General features: G+C 48.0%; 1 protein-coding gene across 1 annotated transcript in view; it reads right to left on the minus strand.

Annotated features, from left to right (window-relative positions):
• DPP6 (dipeptidyl peptidase like 6) overlaps positions 1 to 9,153 on the minus strand; it is an 800,631-nt gene that overhangs the window by 565,923 nt on the left and 225,555 nt on the right. The gene's annotated exons all lie outside the window — the stretch shown is intronic.

Here is a 9,153-nt window from a genome sequence, read left to right on the forward strand (position 1 = left end):
CTGGTGGGTGTTTTTTTTTTCCTCCTGGATCGCTAGCTATGGAAATCTTGGCCTTTATTTTCCTTAAAATTCAGAAAACTTATTATGTTCCATCTTTTAACTCAAAGAATCCTCTGTTTCTCTGTGAAAATCAACCAGGACCTCAAGGGTGTCTGTTGATTAAAAGAAGCAAAGAAAGAAAGAAGCCCATGGGGTGACCTTACAGGAACGCAAGGGCTCCCTGCCGAGTCCTGAGCTCAAGGAGAAAGCAGGGGCAGAGACGGCCGTCCTGCTCTCCCGGCCTGATGTCCTTGAGCTTGGCGCTGACCCTGGGCGGACCGAGCTGCTGGGGGACTCTGAGCTTGATGAGCTAATAGCTTGCAGGTGGGGATACCTGGGCCTTCCAGAAACTGCAGCCAGCTCCAGTCCTAGGGGTCTTCTGCTGCCCCTGTGTGTGAGGTGTCCTCTGTTAGTACTTGTCTATCCCCTCCCTGCCTTGAGCCTCTGCCTCCACCAAAGGGCTTCTGGCCACAGACACTCACCGGCCCGGGGGAGCGTAGCCCTCACCCCACCCAGCCCTGACAAGCGCTCTCAGCAAGGAAGTCCTTCCCGAGCCGCTGGTCTGTCTTGCCTTCACCCCTGCGAAGCCAGTGCAGTTCCCTGTAGAGAGAAGGCGAGGCAGGTCTGTATCCAGTTGAAAGGTGTTTCATAGAAGACTTCCCTTCGTCCTGCTCCTTCCCTGGCCCCCTGACCCCAGTCATTTGACAAGAACAGACAGACACACACCGGCAAGATCCATGGCACTGTGTCCTTCCCTAGAGTTGACAGTTGAGTCCAGATAGTGCAGAGTTGCCTGCACCTTCCACGACGGCCTGGGCACAGATACCGAAAGGTCAGGATGGGAAGCTGGAGCTTGCCTGGTTTGGCCAAGCGTACGAAAAGGAAAGCCCCGTGTAAGAGCCTTGTCCCACAGTCAGGCTTTGCTTTTGTTGAGTTTGCCTTTGACTTAGATGTCCCTGCGGGACGGGGAGTTTCTGGGACGGGAACAACAGTGGCGTGGATCCCTGTGTTTGTGGCTTGATCCCAGGGTGTCTGGAACATAGGTTATCCCCAGTGTGGGCTGGAGGGAGTGTGCCAGGCCACACAAGCCCTCCGGGGAGTTGTTGCCCAATTATGGGTTTCTAAGGAGCGAAAGCTGGGGTCACTGCGGTGTGAGGTCCCCAAGCAAACCTGACATCGAGGCCCCAGCAGCAAAGACTCAGAAAGGAGACCTGGGCAGTGAGGTGAGCAGCCACCCTCTCCTCGCACACCTGGACCACAGCAGCCCCCGGGGGGGGGGGGTGCGGACCTCGGTGACGGGTGAGACCAGCAGCCCTTGCGGCAAAATGGTTCATTGCTGAGCATCTCAGAACTGGTCTGTCCTCCAGAGTTTCCTCTTAAATCAAAACCTCTGGGGTGGGTCAAATCTTAAACCACCATCTGTTGACATCTCCAAAAGCATCCACCGCTAACTTGTGGGGGCCATGAACGCCACCCAGGACTGATATCCAAGGACAGGGACACCAACGGGGGGCAGGGAGAAGCAAAAGGAGCCAGGACCTGCCTCCTCTTCACGGTTTCCAGAACCCTGGGTCTAACCCACTCGGTGGTACCCCAGGGTGCTCAGCTGTGTCTGGTGGGGGCTGACATGAAACCCTTCGGGCACTTCTATTTTATTTCTCAATAACGACCTTAAATGTTATTTTACATCTAAAATGAATCTGGATGTAATGCGAAGTTCACGCACGTTTTGCAAGATTATACCTGATAATTCAGCGAAGTCTCCTGCTGGCATCAGATCATCAGATCACTTGGGCGCTTGCCCGACCAGCCCCTCCCCCACCCACCCCCACCCCTCCTTCAGCTACTCTCTCTTCAAGAGCCACTGGGTGGTACAGCTCGCAAATGGCTGGTGGATGGACAGGCCAGGTGGTGCCACTCGGAACCTTTCCATGGGCTTTTCTGGCACCAGGTGTCCAGAGGCCAACTTTTCTGCCTACTTGACTTTGACTGCTTTTCAAAGAGAAAGGGCAGGACTTCCTAATAAGCCAGACAACACAGGTGGACTTGAAGGACCTTCCGCTGAGTGACATGTGCCAGTAACAGAAGGACAAATACTGCATGATTCCACTTACACAGAGGAATCTAAAATCGTCAGACTTACAGAAGCAGAGAGTAGAATGGTTCTGCCAGGGGCTGGGGGGCCAGGGAAGCAGGGAGTGGCTATTCAACGTGGATAAACTTTCCATTCTGCCAGATGACCAAGTTCTAGAGCTGCTGTAAACATCACAACTCTAGCGAACAATGCTGCATTGTACACTTAAAAATCTGTTACCTGAAATAAGTCACAGAAAAACAAATACCGTATCATTTCAGTCAAGTGTGGAGGATAGCAAACAATCAAAAATAAATCAACAAACCAAAAACAAAAACATAGATGCCGAGAACAGAGTAGTGGTTACCAGAGGGGAAGGGGGAGGGGCAAAATGGATGGGAGCTAAATTTCTGGTGGTGAGCACACTGCAGGGGACACTGAGGTCGAAATACGTTGTACACATGAAACATATCGTGTTATACACCCGTGTTACCTCAATAAAAAATAAATCTATTGGGATTAACAGATACACTCTACTATATATAAAATTGATAACTGACAAGGACCTACTGTATAACACAGGAGGGATTATAGATCCCTGTATAACACAGGGATCTATACTCAATCTTTTGTAATAACCTGTAAGGGAAAAGAATCTGAAAAAAAAGAAATATATGTATGTATAATTGAATCACTGCTGTACACTTGAAACTAACACATTGTAAATCAACCATACTCCCAGTAAAACAACAACAACAACAAAAATAAATCTAAAAAACAATCTGTTAAAAGGGTAGATCCTTAAGAGAGAGAAAGGGCTGCCTTTTGTCCATGTTCTAAAATTAATCAGTATCCCTCTAGAGGAAAAACACCCTGCCCAAGTTTATCCTTTAAGCTGAAGTGTGTCCTGCACCCTTCTCTCCAAGCCTCAGTGAACATTGAGTTGATAGCATCCATCCTTAGCAAAGGGAGAAAGTCAACGCTTAGCTACTTTATAATAATGACAGTAACAGTGGCTGCCTGGTACTGCCCTGTGCTATGCACCCAAGCCCAGCATCTCTGTGAGGCAGGCCCTGTGATTCCCCCATTTTACAAAAGAAAATTGACATTTAGAGAATTTATGAAACCCATGGTTACCCAACAAGTAAGTGCCCAACCTAAACCTGGGCGTGCAGGCCAGGGGCCACCATACCACACTGCCCTGAAATGCGTGCGGAGTAGAATATTGAAAATACTGAGCTAGTCTGTGCCAGGAAGGACGCTGAGCATTTGATACCTATTATCTTAATTGATCCTTAAAAATCTCTTAGATACCCATGGCATTAGTTCGCTAGGGCCACCACAACAAAGTACCACTTGAAGTCCAAGGTCAAAGTGTTGGCCTCTCTCTTTGGTCTGCAGATGGTGGTCCCTCTGTGTGTGTGTCTGTCCTGATCTTCTCTTCACAAGGACACCAGTCCTATGGGATTAGGGGCCATCCAGTGGTCTCGTTTTACCTTAATCACCTTTTAAAAGATCCTGTCTCCAAATACAGTCATGTTCTGAGGTCCTGAGGGTTAGGACTTCAAGTTATAAAGGTGTGTGGGGGGGGACACAATTCACCCCCTAACACCTATTGTTACCCCATTTCAGTGATGAGGAAACTGAGGCTTGAAACAAGCAGCTCTTCCAGAGTCACACAGTCAGTAGTAAATGGCAGAGTTACTCAAAACAAGAGTAAGGCTCCCAAACATCACAGCATCTTCAAAGTGGCAGGCTGCTAAAGTGTTCTCACTAAGGCCTCACTCTGGGCGAGCCCCTCGTGTGGCTCTAGGGAGGATCTGGAGAGCGGTATGGACCTAGCCCTTCCCAGGTGAGTGTTCCCTGTACCAAGGGGGCAGAGAGAAGCCGCGCAAGCGGGGCGTCTTCATTCTGCAGCTGAGCACCTTCCTGGAGCACCGAGCAGGGGCTACCCTGACGCCTGCTTCTCAGCCCCGCCAGCTCTTCACTGCACCTGCTGGACACAGGCAGCTGAGCCTGGCAGAGTGTGGCAGCCTGCCTGCCAAGGAGGCTGCCACCAAATGCTCACCCTGCCATGTATCCACCTCCCATTCCCACTGGCCCCATTGCCCAGTGCTACGAGGAACATCTCAGAGCCTGCAGTCAGCCTCCCGGCGTGGACCCAAAGCACAGCAGTCCTGAGCAGGTGCACCTGGATGGAGGCTTGTTCACGTGAGCACGATTCAGCCTTCAGCCTTCTCTCCCACCCAGGTGTGTCCAAGATGGGCGGCTGGCACAGGCTTGGCTAGTTAGGTTTGTTTGTGGATGTGCAAGCCTGGGTCCCGCTGCAGCTCCAGGCCATTTCTCACTCCTCTGATTTCCATTCACCTTGCCCAGAGTAACCAATCGGCTAAAACAGCGTTGCTTCACGACTTGCTCCATCAGCAGGTCTTTATCAAGCACCTACTATGTGCAGACAGCAAAACTGCCAAGAGACAGACACACTGGCTGCCTCGTTGCTGTAAGGTAGGGATGAAAATGTCCTTAGAGTAGGATCCCTGAAGATTTTTAATTTTTTTTTTTTAGCATTAACCACCTGTAAGAGAAGCCACTTCTAACTTACAGTTCCCTGAAAATAAAAGCGAATATGGGCAGAAAGGTAAGATTCCCTGGAGAGTTCAGCCAGGATCTAAAGAAGCAGGTTTAGAAAAAGAGCTTATATAGATAACATACTGAAAATTACCAAGGGGGAGGAAAAGTGGATAAGTTTCCTGAAGACTGGGTTTCTCTAGAGAAACAGAACCAATAGGATGTGTGCATGCGTGCGTGTGTGCATGCGTGTGTGTGTGTGTGTGTGTGTGTGTGTGTGTGTGTGTGTGTGTGTGTGTAGAGAGAGAGATAGAGATTGAGTATTTTAAGGAATTTAAGGAATTGCCTCATTAGATTGCAGGGGCTTGCAAATATGAAAGCTGCAGGGTAGGGCCATGTAGGCTAGAAGGCTGGAAACCCAGGAAAAAGGCCGTCAGGAGGCAGAATTCCCTCTTCCTCCAAGGAGGTTGGTCTTTTTTCTCTTAAAGCCTTCAACTGATTGGACAAAGCCCACCCATATTGTGGAGGGTAATCTGTTTTACTCAGGAGTCTACTGATTTAAATGTTAATCACATTAAAAAACCCCAATGCTCCACAGCAACATCTAGTTTGACCAAAAGCTGGGTACCACGGCCTAGCCACACCGACACATAAACTCAACTATGACAGCCTATGAGTGGAAGTGACCCGCAAAGCATCTGACAGGGTGAATATTCTTAATTTACTATTCTTCTCCTCCTCCTTTTCCCCATCTATCTACCTGGGATGCTTTTGCTGCAACCTTTTTTTCTTTTTTTTTTCTTTGCGGCACGCGGGCCTCTCACTGCCGTGGCCTCTCCCGCTGCGGAGCACGGGCTCCGGACGCGCAGGCTCAGCGGCCACGGCTCACGGGCCCGGCCGCTCCGCGGCACGCGGGATCCTCCCGGACCGGGGCACGAACCCGCCTCCCCCGCATCGGCAGGCGGACTCTCGACCGCTGCACCACCAGGGAAGCCCGCTTGCTGCAACCTTGAATCATGAAACCAAGACCATTCACAGGAGAAAATAGAATAGCCATCAGATTCTTGGGCTGTTTACCTCCAAATTGTATATACAGGAGAGAGAAAGAAACTTCTCTCTTACATAAACCACCATTACTTAGGTTTTCTGTCATGCACAACCAAGCTGAGCTCAAACGAATACACTACAAATTCCTCTTCTGTCTTCCCTTTGCATTACTCCCAACAGTTTTGCTAAGGGTATCCCCCTAAAATTATAGCCAATTAAATTAAGAAGAAACAGGAGCTGATCTGTCTTAATAGACCTGCTAAATTTATGTTGTTTTCTAGATGTAGCAAATGAGTGAGTTTCCAAATCAGGATCCAACTATGGCCCCCGGGCCAAACCCGATCCACGTCTTGTTTTTTAAAATAAAATTTTATTGGGACACAGCTGAGCCCATTCACTTACACATTATCTAATGAGAGCTTTTGCATTACAGTGGCAGAGCTGAACTTGTGACCGAGGTCAGGTGGCCTGTAAAGTATAACAGATTTACTACCTGGTCCTTTGCAGAAAAAGTTTGCAGACCCCAGGTCTGGAGTGACTCTGTTACATGTCAATTACAATTATGTTTGCTCACTCAGAATCACAAAATCAATAGAAAAAAAGAATCTTGTATCAAAGTAGACCATTCCTCCCACCCCCGAAAGGAAAGGCCATAGGAAAAAAGTCCTAATGCTTTTTCCCATCGGCCTAGAAGACATACCTCGCAGGAAGACAAGTGTTTCCACTAATTATGAAACAGTTCACCTCCCACAGTTGTCAAGGTGTCTCCTTTTCCGGAGTGACACTGGGGCTTGACCCAGGAGCCTCCACACACCCTCCCCTGTGTGCATCCTCACAGCATCCTCTCCAAATGCCACCCCAGTTCCATCGAATGGGGGGTCAGTGTCCTGGAAGCGGGAATCACCCGTGGATTTGGGAGTCCTGAAAGCATTCAAACGGTGTGCATAATTCATACCTCCATTACTTAGAGTAAGTGCTCAAAATTATTTGTCTGGATGGATAAATGCATAATATCATGCGTTCAAAGGAATTCAAATGACAAGCCCCATTTGAATGATTTTCATCTTTTCCTAAAAGATGCTTCCCTGGTTGATCATGAACCTTTATCAGGTAAAGTAATACTAGTCACTCTTCCTGGAGATAAGGCCATTGGGAGGTTTGGCCTGAGCCAATGTGTCCAGCTGCCCGAGAAGCCAATGGCCACATGTTTACTGAGATACTACTATGTGCTAGGTGCTTTGTATAAAAGTCAGGAAATCTGCTCTCATGGACTCTCAGCCTAATAGGAGAGGGGAACTTGGAACAAATAAATGCCTTTTGGTGCTGCCTTAGGATGTACAAGGAGAAAGATGTGATGGTGGTGGTAGGGAGGGGGTTTGGAGGCAACCTGGGTGCCCAACCTCGTGGAGGGCTATGTAGAATGTTCTGGACACACACCATGCAGTGCACACCATGGAAAGCTAAGCAGTGATGAGCAGCAAGGTAATGTGTACACAGAGCAGCATGGACGGATTATAAACACAGTGCTTAGGGCAAAAAATAAGAAACATAAATACATATTTACACACGTATACATACACAAATATATGTAAATATATATCTACATAAATATGTGTATACAAAACACATAAGCATATACACATAAACTCAAACCTTTTAACAAATAAAAATACATTCGTACAAAATACGTGTTTTGCAAAACTACATACAAAGTAAAAGCTACCCACTAGACGCGGTATAATGTTTGCTGATGGTGGGAGCGAAAGGGGAATAAATTACAAGCTGAATAAGGAAAAACGAGGGTAGGAAGGAGGAAGAGAGGTGGGGTGGGAGCACAGGACCAGGAAAAGAAGGAAGGAGGAAGACGGGTGGGCTTCGCTTGGACCACTGAGGATAACGTGATGTCAACTTCACCTCCATAAACCTCAGCTTCCTCACCTGTAAATAGGCTGGAGAAAAGTCAAAATAAAATGTATCGAGAGCCCTCGGTAGCCCTGCATGATCACTTGTACCATCTTACTTAACTCCCCAATAATCCTAGGAAATAACTGTCTAATTCTTAATTTACAGATAGGAAAATGGGGGCTTTGAGAGAGGATCATTTGCCCAAGGTCACACAGGTAGTTGTTTGATTGACGGGCCTGGTGTGAATCTACATCTAAGTCCAACTCTCTGCTCTCTGTGTAGATGGACCACACTCTCTAAATTACATATTCCCTAAATACTTTCCAGCTGGAAAATTCTATTCTGTGAGTCCAGGTAGATATTCCAAATTTCTGAAAATTGTCATTATGCAAAAAACTTTGAAACCATCCCACATTTATGTTCACACCCGGCAGCCTCAACTCAACGGTCAGGGGGACCAGACGCAATACAAACTCTGTGGCATTTTGAAAACCTCATTTAAAAATGTGTATATGTTTCATCACAAAGTAGCTTAATTCCATTCTGGGTGGCTTTGCCTTTCACATCTCCCCCGACCCATCTCGCACCTTGAAACCCGACCAGAGAGCAAGGGCACCCTGGCACCCAGGCAGGTTGATCACCTGAGCTGGCAGGTCATGGCTGGGCACTGCCTGCTCCTCCTTAAGTGCCTCATACCGCCAGGATGACCTGGGCAACAGCAGCTCGACAGACGCCTTGTTGACGGCCCCAGCTGATCTTTCTGGGGCTGTTCACGAGGCCAGCTGCAAACAAGCTCTCCTGTTATTTGGGTAACACCAGATGTAGTGGGGGACTCAGATATTACTGCTGTCACGTTGTCACCAGTGGTGTCTCAAGACAGATGTCCTCAAAGGAGCCTCTGGGTCATCCTCCTGGAGTGCGTTTCACATCCTCTCTGGTTTCCCAGGACCTCTGCTCACCCCCCTGCCATCTGGCCCAGGTGTGGCTGTGTAGCAATAGGATCCAGGTCAGGAAGAGTTTTCGTACCCACATAGGAGAATATGTCTTATGTAACACGTCCCTCCAAGCCTCCAAGTTATCCTGCTTCATTTTCAACATCAAAGAAAGAAAGAAGCAGATTCCCGCAGACAATTCCCAGAGAAGCATCCATCAGTGAAATCACCAGTGTCCAACATTGCAAAACGCATCCGACTTGGCTTTGGAGTCGAGTGTGAATGACGGTGTACCTGACACCCAAACGGGCCATTTCAAATTGGAGATGCATATAAAAAATGGCAATCTAAGACACTTGGTATTTTCTCTTGGAAGGGAATATCAAAGCGTGGGCATGAAAAAGGAGGGTCAAAGAAAACATGTCTTCCACCAAAGAAGGAGTGCTAGTTCCACCCCAACCCCTCCTATCTGATGAGCTCCTATACATCCTTCAATGCCCAGTTCAAAGGCCACCTCCTACCTCCCCCTAGACTTCATCCCTTAGCCTCTTGTTCTCCCATCACACTTTTTTTTTTTTTTTTTTTTTT

Source organism: Lipotes vexillifer, unplaced genomic scaffold, assembly GCF_000442215.2.
Source record: "Lipotes vexillifer unplaced genomic scaffold, Lipotes_vexillifer_v1.1 scaffold944, whole genome shotgun sequence".
Taxonomy (NCBI): Eukaryota; Metazoa; Chordata; class Mammalia; order Artiodactyla; family Lipotidae; genus Lipotes; species Lipotes vexillifer.